The following is a 16,155-nucleotide window of genomic DNA, read 5'->3' as shown; positions in this document are numbered from 1 at the left end:
TATACAAAATTCAGGTTCCTTCAAAAGTGCCCGAATACGGCGAATGTGTGAGATACACAGCTGCTTGCCTGGGCAAGAAGGTGTCCTTGAACTCCAGCTTTCAAGATCATGAAATGCTGTATTAAACGACTAGAACACGAAACCCAAACCAACACAGGGTAAGGCAGCAGCACGTATCAGTTGATTGGAAAAATGTCCAGTTGTAACATTTTCGAAACCCAATGGCGGTAGGTATGCCGTGCTGTCGAAACTCTTCATAAACAATCCCTTGCTAAATGCACTCAAAGCCATGGCTGAAACTCTGGGCTACTGAAGTCCATGAAAAATTTCTGACACATGTAAGGGCAACAGGATCCTGCCCTGTGCGATTTACCTGTGTTAAACGGTCCTCTGCACGGGGACGTGTAGTTGGCTTTCAACATCTGCTCCTGTTGTGGACTGGTGCAGAGGGCATCTTAATTCAGACAGAAGCGATTGATAATTATCAGCTCTGGAGGTCTCATGGCTGATCCACCTACAGCAGCAGAATTACATGCTGCGTCTTCATTTCCAAATGGGTAAGTTGGCAAACAGATGGTATGTGGCTTGCTTGAGATTGTATGATTACAGTTAACAGCAAAATAAGCTTGGTTATGATAATAACCAATAATATTAATAATGGTTAAGAGAAATTATGGGACAATCCAGTTTACAAGTGCCATTTTTCCCTTGAAAACCTTTCTAACTGGCTCTAGCTACAAAACTGAGCCATTTCCCTGCTCTTCTCAATAACACAGTTGAGTGAAAAGGGAAGGATTTCCTCTGATGTTCACTTGAGCCAAAAAAACAAACCAACCTCAGAGCTGAATTTACCACCCTTTCGCAACCACCAAGTATCAGAAGGGACCGTCTGAGATCACAACCGACACACAAAGAAATTAATTTGGTGTTGACACTTCGCAGTGCTTTGAGACTGTAAATCAGAGGCTGCTTGGCAGGTAACAAACACCACTTCCCTTAAACACAGGAACACAGCAGCCGAGGAGACCTTTCTGAGTCATCAAGCACAATCCCCCACTATCATTGACTGCAGCATCTAATATCCCTGCTTCCTTAATACCCCTCATTATCACAGCAGCTAAGCATCTGGCAAAGTACACAACACTGGCACTGCCCTCCCACAATGATCTGAGCCTGTGCACACGCTAAGAGGAAAGAGATATTCATACATTTTGATATACCTGTGAACTTCTGAAAACAGACAATAGTCATTTACAGCCCAATGGAAACCTGGGCAGGAAAGATCTTTGAAATATTTCTCAGACGGTTGGGAAAGACAGAAATAAAGCAAATTATTCTATCCCACTCTTATACTTGGAAGGATCAGAGTATATTTAGGCAACACATTCCTCCCATGCAAAAAATTAGTCCCAGGCATTAAAAAGAACAAATAAATCTTTCTAGCCTTAAAAAAGTCTGTGTACTCAGCTTAGATGGGCACACAGCAGTGTCAAGTGGAGCGTGTATTCCCTGTGATAATAAATCTCATAACGGAAATAAAAGCCAAGTTGAACTGCACATTAGGCATTAACTGTCCCAAACTGCTCATCTCACTAAACCTTCATAATAAAATAACATTACAGTCTATAATTATATGGTGTAATGATGCCACAAGAGTAAAGCTTAGGAAAGGCTTAATCTTCCAGGCTTTGCAACAAGTGTGAATTGGTGTGAGGCTTAAAAGGCATTCACAGTCTGGATCCAAGCCTAGGTGCAAATAGGACTATCATATGAGACAAACCAGACAAACGGTACGAGTTCATGCTCAGAGTTGCTAAGCAAGCACTGGGAAGGGAAGTTCCTGAAAGCCACCCAGATTTACTGGCAGCAATAGCTGCCTCTTGCATCTATGGTGTTGTTCCTGACAGGTCTGAACAGAGGGACCTGGAAAGGCTGGGAGACTTTTTGCACTGCTCCTTCTGAAAAACTGTGAAAGAGCAGCTAAACCTGGGAAATGAAGAAAGATTTCAAAAGTGCAAATTTTGCTCTTAGAAGGATCCTTTTTCCTAAAGTTCCAAAATGTGACCATTTGTGCTTTTAAAATGCAGGGCACTCTTCTAAATTAAGAGAACCTCAAGAATTTTTTGACCAACATTGGTCTGGTACTCAGACACGCTCTAGTAGTACACAATAATTTAGGCTGGACAGGACCTCTGGAAGTCTCTAGTCCAACCTCCTCTTCACAGCAGGGCCAGCTTCAACAGATCAGGTTGCTCATGGTCTCACCCAGTGAAAGTCTCCAAGGCTGGAAATTTCCCAGCCCTTCCCAGCCCCTGTCCCAGTGGTTGAACATGCTAGCTGTGAAAATGGCTTTTCTTCCATCCAGCCCAAAACTTCCATTCCTCTAAGTACTGCTTCTTGTCCTTTTGTACTAGGCCTCTAATCTAATCTAATCTAATCTAATCTAATCTAATCTAATCTAATCTAATCTAATCTAATCTAATCTAATCTAATCCAATCCAATCCAATCCAATCCAATCCAATCTAATCTAATCTAGTACTGTTGCCTCCCTTTAGCATCAACGAAGATGGAGATCGTCATCTCCATTCCCGTGGAGTAAGATAGCACATGTTCAACTGTTTCAACGCAGGACAAACCCTCTCCTGGAAGTGCCTCTTTTTCTGCCTGCAAAGAGGGACCCTAGACCCAACCTTCAGATTACTAAAGTCTGGTTAAATCAATCCTTTTGCTCAGCTTTTCCTTTACCTTTTCTTGGAGCTTCTAACCCATGGGATACTTCACTCTTGTGAAATCAATAGAAGATGTTGAAATATCATCAAAAAGCTCATGGAACAAATTGTTCGGGAACAAATGCGGTCAGAAGTAGTAAAATGTTTAATTTCAATATCTGACTGAAACAATATTTTGGGGATTATGGCAACATTGAATTTTTCTTCTTTCACTGACCTGTAATATTTTATTTTGAATCAAGACATGCCAAAACCAAAAGAAAATTAGATCAGTGTTGTACTATACTGAAATAAAATGTCTTATTTAGACTCTCCAGAGAGAAGACCAGTGTTTAGAAGGAAAGCAATTTTTTCCCAATAATTTTGATTTTGTAATAGCATCAGCTTCCCATTAAAATGATCTTCAGAATTCTCTATCAAGCCCCATGGCTGTGTGAGATGCTAGTTTCAGATTTTTACTTTCTGCAGATTTTTACTTTCATTGACCCATGGATCAGAATTTAACCCTGAAGTCCCACTTGAAATGAAGTACCTGTAAGTATTTCAGGAACCGCCCTTAACCTCAGAAGCAGTTTTGTTTGTTTTTTTTTAAACCAGATGTTTAACTAAAAACATTTAAATAAAAATTTCTTGTTACAAATAGACTTCATTATACAGAGCTAAAAAATAATAATAGGAACAGATTTGAATAGCTGGCCCTTACTTATCTATGACTTAAAAGTGCAGCAATTACACATAAAACAACAGGTCTCATTTGTCATTTGGATGTTTTCTATGTATCCTGCACCATTTTTCTACACCAACCTTCTCCTTGAGGAATGGGTGCAGAATAAGCAGCAGATCCAAAAAATGGCTGAGATCTGTGTTGCAGATCAGAAAGGATGATTTCAGCCTGCATCGCTAAGGATGACAGAAAGACACTGCAGCAAAGAACAGAGCATCAGACCTAAAGGTTCTGGGTTTGAACCCAGGCCACGAGGCTGGAAGAACCATCCCTGCCGTTCCCTCCAGCAAAAACAGGGCAGTATCACCAATCTGCCTCCCTCAATCTGTTTAAGAGTTGTACAAGCAAGAAGGAACAAATTACATTTTTTGTGTTCAGGCAAACTGCAAGGCAAAAGTTGATAACAATTTCTGTTTTGGAAAGAATTCGGACAGCTCTAATTTCATTAATTGTTCATACAGGGTACAGTGGAAGGTGTATCTCCTATAGCTACATTATGCAGCATCTTTGTAAGGCTCTGAATGCTTTACATGTTAATCATGCAAATGCTTAAGTCCTTACTTATGACTTGGTTTCGGATGCAGACAAGGAGTGCATCAAGAACATGTATGTATATATATAAAATACATATGTGAATGTTTTTAATAGTGATTAGATTCACCATTCCTCAGTTCCGCTACACTGGTTGCTATTTTTCCTCATGTTGCATTAAAGGTAAAAGCTGGTGGATGTCTTAGCTGGATTGGGGTCACAGCACTCACCTTGGTTCCTTGCTCTGCCCAGTAATGACTAAAGGCACAGGCGGACAAAATCCTGACTTTAAGAAGTCCATTATAAAAAACATCCATTGACTTCAAAAGGGCCAGGATTTCAACTCGTTCTTTCCCGTGGTGCTCAGGTATTGCCGCAAGCTCTCTCAGACATATCCAGGGACCTAGGTCTCTTGAGTACTAGCAACTATTCTATTTACAGACATGTAAGACCCATAAGGGTCACACAAATAGCAATAGGGGAGTGAAAAGGCCATGGCTCTCCTACAAAAACTCTATCCATTACCAGGCACATGGCGATAGGTCAATCATGGGGTTTCCTGAGCCACATGGGAGCTGCAGCTAGGTGTCTGCACAGCTTCCTTACAAACTCCAGCTGGGTTGGAAAAACTACCCATTATAACATCTCTATAATGTTTTTGTATAATAGGATGACTATGAGAAGTAAGTCTCCCTACGGACTTCTCTGATACACTCTTTTTTTACCCACTCTTCAGATGCTTTTGACAAACACTAGTGAAAACAGAATCTTGAGGTGTGGGGTTAATTGTTCTCCCTTTTCTGTTTACGTAAGTATTCTGCAGACCGAGAATTGCTATTTCCAGAAATATACAATCAATTAAAAGTTTCATATCCCCACCTCATAGATAATTTCAGAGCCTGAATCATCCAGTTTGCAGCAATTAAACCAAAGGATGCTTGTTCTAATGCATTTTTTTCACACTAGAAAGCCCAGTCTGCCTTCAGCTGTCTTTACCAACTAGGAATTCAAGAAGAAAGAAGCTATTAAAGTTTCCTCTACCCAGTTTAAATGTGGCACAACACACATTCCTGGCCAAGTTTTCAGACTAAACATCTTAGTAAATTCTTCCTGACAATAGTTAGTGACAAGCATGTCAAAAACAACAAACTCAGTCACATATAAGGCTTATCAATAATTTAGCCTTTTCCCCCCACGAGAGACTGTGTGTTTTGCAATAATGAAATATATGATTTTAAAAATAAATAATAGGCTGTTGTCAGGCCGATTGTAGCTAGAAGTTATGAATTTGATTGATTGATTGAACATTTGACTTCATTCTCTCTAGCAAGATCAAAGCGAAACTCTTCCATTTGCCCAAGGCCACTTGCAATTTATTTAGAGATTGTGTTCATATCCCAGCAGGTAGCAATATTGGACTGAGGTACACAGAAAATCAGCTCTTTGAGGTTTTTTCTGAGTCCAAGGGATGCAACAAATGAGATTTTTTTAGTTCATTAAATCATTAACCACTTAATCACTAAAAACCACATTAGTTGCATTTTCCCTTAGCTAGGTGTAACCAGGAAGCAGTCATGGTGTTGAAAACCTCTGTTTTAATATCAGTGCCTTTGTCAAATATGACAAGCCTGTATTTTTTATTTTTACGGCTATTTGCTCCCTCCCCGCTTTTTGGTTTAATTAGCATGGCAGGAGGCAATGACACCCAAAAGTGACAGGCATATAAATTTTGATGAGAAATCCTTCTAAAAGCAACATGGAAAAAGAGACATACATGTGCTTAAAAGCACACAGGAGGTGTTTGTGTAGCAAATATTGCAAATACCCTAGTGTAAGAGAGCCCCAAACAAGTCAGCCCAGACTAATGTGAAACCTTCAGTCACCGTGACACACAGCCAATATCAGCTGCTTTTTCCCCTCTCCAGCTAGCATTCACATGCTGACTGCAGGCATTTGTGAGGCTTCCTCACCAAAAAAAGAATCATTCCTTAGCTGTCCTGTATTCGTCCTACATAAGATTTGGGGATTAGCAGCATTAAAATAAAACAAAACCTAAACCCAAGCAAGAAGGGTCAGCGCCGGCGGCCGAGCGGCATCTCGCTGGCAGCGATGCACACGCATGCGAATCGCCAGCAGCTGCGCGCGTGGGACCTCAGCGGGGGCTGCCAGCAGCTCCAGGAAGCCTGTACAGACACAAAGATAAGGATGAACGAGTGGGGGGAGGAGGACTCCCAGGAGGCAAGTGAGCCCACCTCAGAACGAGGGAAAGGGTTTGTAGGAACCATAGCAGATCCAACCTAGGCGATCACTAGCCAAGAGGAGCGCAACACTGCAGGTGTTCAGGATGCTTGGTTCAAGTCTTCAACCAATGATGCTACTTGTGGCCTTAATGCCTTTTGCCAATGGGCAAGACCTGTATCTCCCATTCAAGTGGCAGAAAGACACCTCTTGATCTGATGATAACTTGGATGAGGTCTAGATTCAAAGCGCTGGTAAAGTGCAATTTCAATGGGCTTTGTCTACACCAATGAGAGCATAGATTGGGAACAGAGACCTATCCATCCATAGGTCAATGAGCAGTGATGCTTGGGTCTTCCCCAGAGGGCTTGGTGCTATCCAGTTAAAGGGCAGAGGGTCCTCAAGGCAGCTGGCATCTTCTACTGTCTCTGTGACAGTGCACCTTGGATCCCTGAACCCTGGCTAACAGAAGCAGAAACCAGGAATTAGGGATCCAAGCACTTTTTTTTGTTTAATAAAGGATCTACTTGTAAAAGTGATCTCACAGTGAGAGCTGGGAACACAACCAAGCAGTCTCAAACCTCCTGGTCCCAGTTCTCCTGCTCGTTAGGGAGAGCAAAGTTACTCCAGCTGTGGAGAAATACAATTAGACCAAGTGACACTGGTTGCAGATGGGCTACTCCAGACTGGGGGAAAATGCGGCATCAAGGTTTATCAGGGAAAAGTGACAGATATTATCTGTTCCTGCTATCTGGAAAAAGGGGGAAGGAAAAGCAGAACAAACACAGCAGTGTCAGTGGGGTTTCTCACGTACAGTAGCTTTAATATAAGTATGGAGCTAAAAGGAGAGTGAATGTTTTCTCAAAAAACAAACTTCATTAAAGTTTCCCATAATAGACCGGTACCATAAGTGAATAAAGGTCCAGCTAAGTAACACTTCAAGACAGACATCCAATACGTTTACCAAAGAATACACGGGCTCTCCACAAAGTACAGCTCCTTGCAGTGATCTCCAGTCACTAGAGGGCATTTATGTCCATGAAGCTGTCAGACCCAATATTTTCACTGAAGGTATGATTAGTTAATGAGGCTTGACAGTTCCTAGAGCTCAGCTAAACAGCTGAACATAATCATGTGGAAGCAAACACGTAAGCACAATTAGCAGAGTTCTTCACAGACTTTCAGAAATGTTGACAGTGAGTTACAAGAACAAGCCTGGTGAGTTTTCTTTGTGGTAGTCTGAAGGCAAGAAAAAACAAAAGGCTTCAGGGTCCCAAGGCAAAATTAGTGAAGATACAACTCCCCTAGGATAAAGGGATGAGAGCAGAGATTCAATCTGCCTACAAAAATGACCTGAAGGGATGACCAGAACCCGTTTCAGAAAAAGGAGCCTAATGTGAAAAATGGGAATAGTCTTTTGTACCTCAGTGGGTATGAAATGGTCGATCTGGACATCTCATCAGGTAGGAAATTCATCAGGAGCTTACATGCACGTTCCATGGTGTCATGACTTGGATATAAATGCTTCTTATATGAATCAGATTTTATTTGATAACAGATGAGAAGGACAAAGCTGGAGGCAAGCACAATAAGAGCTTAAGAACGCCTTAAGAACTGCCTTGAATAATATGAAGGAAGCATGCCAGAAGCATGCCAAAGCTATTACTTTTTAAAAATTGTATTTCCAGTCCATCCAATCTACAAGACTAACTTTTTTTTTAAAATAAATGTTAATGCCCAGGTGATTAGGAGAAGAAACGGAATCAAACTGGATAACTGACATCCCCTGGGACATAGGAAGAAACTAGATATGTTTAGAATAATTGATGGAGAGCTAGATAATGACATTGTTTTTCCATAAAAAAAACCTTTTTCTCTAAACATTGTCTTCCCATCAACCACGGTCTGTTTCTATACTCTTTCCTGATTTCAGTGACAGATTGCAAAAAGATGTGAAACACAGGTTGATCTTCTATGCCAACACAGATGGTGAAATGACTGTTGTAAGTCAGAGTCTAAGTCACAGAACTGCAGTGATTAATTCAGAAAGTGAGCCTTAAGGTGATGGGCAGAGCAAATACTATCCTTTAAAGAGAGGAAAACTATTAACTTAGCCTCACAGGAAGTGATGGAGTGACTGAGCACATCTCTATGGAAGAGTCCAGCATTTTTGCCACTTGTGCTGGAAATACAATTGCATAGGTTAACAAAAACATTAAACAAAATTTTCTGAATACACGAACAGCCTTCAATCGATGTTTTAAATCAGCTCTCACTCTTCTTAATTTTACTCATCCATTATTTGTTCAACCATGAATAAATATTTTGAGTAGGGAGAAAGAAATAAACCACTGAATCATGGAGCAAATCTGAACAAAAACCCTGTAGCCTTCAAAGTCATGTCCTAACTCATGAACAAAATAATGAAGGTCTTGCTAATGACAAAGGATTAGCATCATTGTAGTCCTGCTAGTCTAAGAAAACAAGCAAGACAGGAGTAGGAAGGAAGGAAGTTACCTTATATTAATCAAAATGGTTTTGCCTCTCCTTGTGGACCTTGCTTATATACTTAGACAGTCATGGCTAGAGCATGGAAGGTAAAGTTCACCTTTTGAAAGGGTGACTACCAAACATAGATAGATTAACAGCAACATTTGCCTTCTAATTAGTTTACTAAAAAACTTTAATTACTCACACAAACAGTGCCTCATTAATAACACAATGTCATCTTCCCCAGCTGGGTAGTTTTACATTCTTTCAAATCCAGCTTTCTGCACACATATCCCATGGCTAAGGCAAAGGAAGGAAAGTCTGGGGTTCTGGATTCCATTCTTGGCTCTGAAGCTGTCTATAAATGTAAAAAAAAAAAAAAAAATCCAGTACAGAGAAGAGAAGGTTTTACTGTCATCTAAGAACAGGTGAAACTACACAAAGGCTATTCAGCATTCAATGTCCAAGAAGGTGCACACAATTGTAAAACAGAGCTGAAATGAATACAATGCAATTTCAATCCAGAAAAAAATTATAGGTTTAAGGCCCAATGAAAATTCCTGGGTAAAAAGATAATTTGAAGTTTTGTAACTGAGAAAAAAGAAAAGTCACACTGCATATCAGTGAGGTGGAAGAAAGTTCTGGTTATCTACATTGGCAGAAAAACGATAATTAATGAAAACCACTCACATTCTCTGTGTGCAACAATGGTTGACAAGCTAAAATTGGCACATAGTGATAGGCCGAAAAATGCTGCATATATTGGCAGCTCTTACTTTTCCTCCCGGTATCCCCCAGCTGCTGAATTTATTTTTAGTTTTAGAGATTTTGGATTTCTCTACCAGTCTCCTGTTGTTGCTTTGGTACTACAGCATGATGGGGTCCTAGTTAAGTTCACAGGCATTTAAAAAATGAATAAATAGAATTAGTTGTAGCTGTAGCGGGAGGGCTAATTCAGAGTAGGTATTCATGTTTACCCCCTGACAACAGCTGGACTTGCTTAAGCCATCATCTCAAGTCACGGTGAGACAACTTGGAGCTAGTGCCACAAAGAAAACCAAGTCTTGGAACTGCAACTTCTAAATTCTTAACCATCTAATGAAGGTGGTAGTCCAGAGTTAAGCCTGCAGGGAACACTACCCACCTGAGAGCCTGAACCACAAAAACCAGGGCTGTGATCATGAGCCAGTGGCAAATGCCAAGGAAAGGTATAAAAGACCCATATAAAACCAATACGGTGTGACAAGTATTTCTGAAGAGTACTTCACCTATGTAACTACTCAAGCAGGAGCTTCTTATCATACTTGCTTACTGTTTCCATCTGCACAGTCAGTACCTTTCCTGTTTCTCACCCTACATATGTGTATAGTTTGCTTTCCAAGTCACACAGCTACTGGTTGCTGCTCCTCCTCTTAGGACTATCTGTCTGCTGATGTGATGGTACGAAACTTCATTAGTTGGTTCAAATCAGAGCCACAAATATAGCTCCCTTGAAGGAAGCCTGTGTAACAGAGCCAAATTTTCCCCTTAACATCTGTAAAATGGCCTGGAACATTCAGATAAAAAGCTTTACAGAAGTTGACAGAGTGATAATTAAAGCTGACTGCTCCTATTTCAGCCAAAGACATCCTGACCTTAAAGTTCAGGCGTGGAAAAGCTGGTCGGGAAAGCATACCCAGGTAGGTACTGCACTGACCGTGAAGCCTCACCAATGTATTACAACAGCAGAGCCCCCAGTGGAATTCAAGGCTTTCTCCTTCCACCACTCTGTGCAATGCAAAGCATGTGGGGCTGGAAAACCAGCCACCATGCTTGTGCTGAAGACCTGAAAGGTCAGCGACAAATCACCATGTAGAATACAGCTCCTGTCTCTCCACTTTGGTTTTGTTTTCTACAGCACACTGAAAAGAAATCAGTGAACCTACAAATGTGCTGATATGACCTCTTACATTGTTCCCTTGGGCTTAGACACCAGTGCTGCTATGAAGCAGCTCTGCGCTGGCACAGCATTGTGTCATTGACATGCAAATGAGCAAAGCCAAAGGAATATCTTCCAGTCCTTATGAATGCCTGATTTTTACTTTTTTTATAGGTTGTATTTACTTTTTGATGCTTTCATAGTCCCCCGGAATAGATGTGTTCCTACTTCGACTGCTACAATTTTTTCCCCAGCAGACTTAGAGCCTTAGATTGTGTTTGCTTATATATACATATAGATGTGTGTAAATTCAGCTTACATTAGGAACAGGAATATTTTAAGCATTTCAACCAAAGAAAAAACATATGATGATTCTTTGAAATTCCTTAGTGTAAAACAACTGCAGCTGCCTTGCTTTAAAATCATTAGAAAATCTGAGACCTAACACCCAGCAATGTTTATTCAGCTCCCATGAACTGACAGTCTGTGCACCATTCGGGAGAAAAAAAATTCATCCCCTCACCCCCTCCCTTTTGGCTCATCAGGGATGAGACAAAAATTCAACAAGTAAAACCTTGATTGAAACTTTTACTGCAAAATTGTTCCAGAAATGCAATTTTTGCATAGTTTAATTGTCTGGGTTTACATCCCCCAGAGTCAAAAAGAACTCCCCTGACCCCTTCTAGCAGACATCTAAAAGAAAAACACTGAAATCTTCAGTGGGCTTTGAAGATACAGAGCAGTGTTTACCCGATCTTCCAAATAGTTAAATCCAGAGCTCTGGCTGATGTCTGAGGAGACAGAATTTGTTCAGGGTACAGTTTACCTTGGAGGTGCACAGTAGACAACTGCATCTTTTGCATACAGGCTACAGGAGAATCAAGAACACCTTCATCTAGTACGGTTGAGTCAAAAAACTTGAGCAGGTTTTTTCCCCCCCACATTAGACATCAGGGGACACTGGTAACAACGGAAGCAATCACAAGGCTCTTCGGCTGAAACAGCTCACTCATTTTCAGACGCCACAGAGATGCAGGTTGCTGTAAGATGTGCTGAACATTGTTGGGTGCTGTTTCAAAATGACATTTGTACCCTCCCAGATGCTTGCTGAGTGCCGTTTCTACTTTCTTCCACCTATTCCTCCCCAAATAGTAGCTTTTTTACACTTGTCTCAATTATCAAAAGTGAAACCTGACAAACATTGTAATGAACTCTGGGCCAGATTTCTTACATGACCTATTACTTCGTGCAAAGCTAAGGAAGCATTTTTAGAATTTGGCCAGCAAAAGGACCTTGTGACTAAGACATGTATTTTAAGGCTTCTCTGTGTGCGTTTATTTTTTAAATGTATATAGCAATAGATATTAAAGCACTCAGAATAGCTGAAAATTCTACCATCGCTTAATAATAGCATTTATTTTAACATCCTCAACTATATATAGGATCTTGAGGTTCACATCCAGAGGGAGGGTTTGTTTTGTTTGAACCACAGAACTGTGGTGCAGTGGTCCAGACAGTCCTAATTTTATTTCGCTTAGGAAAAAACAGGAGACAAAGTGTTTTCATCTCCAACCATCTTCAATAAACCCATGGTTTATTGCTAATAACAGACCTCTGTGAATCTCATCCCCAGGCCCATTTTTGCCATTGATTACCCTGAGGTTTTCAACAAGCTGACAGCCCATGATTCCTCCAGAGGATGAAAGCAGACAAAAATAAGGTGGGTGGGGCAAAGAGGAAGGGGATGTTTCAATTCAGAGGATGCTCTACTAGGCACAAATTGGCTTGAAAGAACAGGAACGTAAACACCACACCACCCTTGGCAATGAGCAAGTTAGCAAACAAAAATACCCCAGGACTTTTTGTAATGGTGCCTGATAAATATCAGAATGGCTCTAGATTTCATTTAAATGTTAGAACTGAATTTGGATCTGAAAACAAAGGATAAACATATTTCTTCTGACATTTAATGTCGTCTGATGACATGCAATTTCATTGCTTTTTCTTTATGATGTAATTTTTGTAAGTGATACCAGTTGTCATCAAACGTCATAAAAGCCAGACTTGCCTCAAGCCATCAATATTTATTGTTCTCTTATGACAGAGCCTGTTTTGAGTTTCGTGCGCATGGCTTTAATTGTTTAATGGAAGAGTTAAGCCCAGCCTTTCCTAGTATAAAACATCAGGCTGAGATGGATCTGTTGACATGATGCAATTGAGATATTCTGGCAGCTGGTGCAGCAAATGCCCTTTAAGGACAAAAAAGAGAGGGAAGAGACGGGGATCTGGCTGGATGACGGGATTAGTAACAGGATATTGAGTCTTTTGCCTCTGGGTCAGTCATTCAAATCCTCCCTGGGTCAGAAGTGCCCACCAGCCCCCTGCCACCACATGGTCATTGGGCCCCGTGGGCCAGGCTGGCAGGTGTCCCCAGCATTACATGTGGCATTAATTCACAACGTGATTCACGGGTGAAGCCAGGAGAGATCAGTGCGAAACAAACCTGCCCTGGAGGGGTGAGTCTGTTGAGAGCGAAGACCAGCCTGAGCAACTGCTATGCCTACTATAGTCAGGGAGACCCATTCAGCAGCTCCTGGAAAGAGCAGGCCCTCCAAATAGACCCCTGCTCCTTCAGCATCTACTTTGGGCCTTAATTTCTGTATGTGATGGGGTCATGGGGAACAAAACCATCAACCAAAAAAACCAAACTGAAACCCGCACCCTCTCTTTGCTACTCCTGGTTCTTCCACTGGTGTCCAAACCCTACATATTATAGGAAATCATGCCCCATCCCTCAGAGGCACTGCGAGGGATGCTGACCTGGAGGGACATCTCATCCCATGGACACCCATAGCACCAGCCTCCCACAGATCCATCTGGTTGGTTTATTCTCTCTTTTCACGAGATTTCTAAATCTCTTTGCCCCTCTCCTTTTGTCAAAGGGAAGAAGTTTAACTTCACGGCTGTTTCAGGGCTGACTGGAAGAAAAACTTTTGGCTACATGCAGTCACTAAAACACAAAAAAGAACAGCAAAAGCCCATTTAAAAGAGATGGGGACTAGAGCAGTGGAAATTTGACAAGGAGAGGGATGTAACAGAGAGAGCAAAGATGACATTTTTGGAAGGAGTTCTCTGAGCTTGAGTGTCTCTGGAGAGCTGCATAAAATTCACTGTAGTAGCTGAAAGTAAGGAATAAAACTTACCTGACTTGTCAGGAGAACATTGCTCACAAAACCCTGATAATTTGTCTCTTAAAGCACACAGTCTAACTCACATATGCACAGGCTCAGACAAAAGCACTTCTGGGTGCTTGCCCATTTAGTTTAGCTGGGTTGGTTTTGGTTTATTTTTTTATTAATTTTTTTCCCCACACAGCTGGTAGAGGGAGCCTGTAGCAGCTTCAATTCACATTTGTCTTTGTGAATATTTTATGTTACCACCCAGCATATCAGTACTGGATCACCAAACCACAGTGTAGCACAGGTGCTGTACAACTCAGATGTGCCTAGGATTATACATCCCGAAAAACTCATACTCAAAAAAAAAAAAAGAAGAAAAATTGAAATTTCAAGACACTGCTTAAAGTTTTAATTGGTTCTCCAAGTCTCCTCGCACATGGCATGAGGCAGGCTGGATTTTGCTCACAGGCCTGCAACAGGAGGTTTGGTCAGGATCCATTAAAATCTGTTTTCATCACATGCTCAGCTTCCTTTATTTGTGCTCTGAGACTGCATGGTTTTATTCATTTGTTATTTTGCATTTATCCACCCTGGGTTCTTCATGCACATCATTAAAGAGATCTTACAGCTTGTCTGTGAAGTGCGTTGCTACTTCTGCGCATTGCATTTCATATACAGATAAACCAAGCTGAACAACAGTTGTGGGTGCTCGGCAAAATTTCTGGCTGCCATGCAGGGTGCCTCCAAGGGGGACACAAGCACGTGGTGAGGAGTCCAGCCCTCTGGAGAAGGTTTTTGGGAGACCAGAGAAGCTGTGACAGTCACCCAGATGCCACCTTCCTAGCTGTGCTCAGCGTGCCACTGTGCTCTCCACCCATTTCTGTAGCTGTAAGCCCCATCAGGAGTGTGATGGAGCAGGTATGAGTTGAGCTGAAGTGGGGACCCTTGCCAACAGCCAGCCACTGGAAAGGACGTGGGGTTGAGCCAAGACGTCAGTGTGCTAAAGGGGTGCAGGACAGACAGTGTTCAACTTGGACGTAATCAGCCTGATGACTTCTGTTGGTGCAGATGCATGCAGACCAGTTGCTTTCATCAACACAAGGCTGTGCTGTGCAAGGGGAGGGAAGTCCAGAGCCTCAGAGATCAGCAATGGGGTTGCCAGGCTGATTACTTAAAGCATCAGGGACAATTACATGGCTCTACACTTGCATTGATACTTCCTGAGGTTTTGGTAGACAGCAATGGTCTACTACAATCTCACAAAGGCTACCAGCTAGGGGCAGAGAGCACCATGGCCACTCTACTGTAAAGCCCTTAACAAGGCTTTCCTGCATAGCAGGAACAACAGAACAGTGAAGTCCAACAGAAGAAAGCGAAAACATACTCTTCATTAGACCATGTGCCAGTACCTAACCTGGGGAACTCCCCTTCCTTGCCCAGTTAGGGGTAAGATCTCAGTCCAGAGTCCAAGACCATCAGCTCAGGATACAACCCAGCATGGTTTCAGCAAAGTCTACACCAGGAAGTCCTAATCCCTGCCCCCTGCTCCCAACCATTGAGCCCAAGCTCCCTCACCCTCAGAACCAAAATGCTCTGAGGCCTTTCTCCAGCAGCAGCTCAGCTTCCTGCCAGGCTCTCCTATATGTCTCCTCTGGAGCTGTGCCTCATCCTAGATGAGCAGCACCTGCCTGAGTGTGGGACCCACCCCAGGTGGGGTCTATGTCACCCTACTGGGTGATGGTTTGTGAGGAGGTAACTCATGGGAATCAGCTGCAGTTGTCCTTTTCTCCTTATTAGGAGAATTATCCTTTGATAATTTCTATTTGTTTCATGCTATGTGTGTTATACTGCTGGGGAAAAATCTTCTCTAGCCTTGCCTCAACTCTGTAATAAGGGCTTGCCTCCAAGAAATTTGCAGGCAGGTGAGAACTGAGTGCGGATGTAGTGATACCAGCTCTGTTGGGACACTAAGCTAGCAAGTAGCTTTTGCTTAGCTTGGCGCCTGGGTGCAGTAAGCTTGCATCTGCTTTCAAAAACCAAACAGCAGCTCTCCATCTACTCTCATTTTCAAGTTTTGATCAAGAAGCCAGTGTTTTTCTCACTAAGAAGACCTGCTGCAGAAGGTAAGGCAAAATATATGTTTATGTTCCTGACACTTTGGATCTGTACTTTTTTTTAACAGAAAGGACCAAGTAAAGAATGTGGCCTTTGCTAGATCACCTAGTCCAGAAGATAGTGTAGTGATACCATTTTTTTAAAATACTAGAAACCTTAAATATGGTTCCCAAGAGGAATGACACTTCTTTTACAAACTATTTTGAATTTTGGATAAAAGGTTACAATTT

The sequence above is a fragment of the Phaethon aethereus genome (assembly GCF_964289735.1).
Source record: "Phaethon aethereus genome assembly, chromosome: 7".
In the NCBI taxonomy this organism is placed as follows: domain Eukaryota; kingdom Metazoa; phylum Chordata; class Aves; order Phaethontiformes; family Phaethontidae; genus Phaethon; species Phaethon aethereus.
This window is presented reverse-complemented; position numbering follows the sequence as displayed.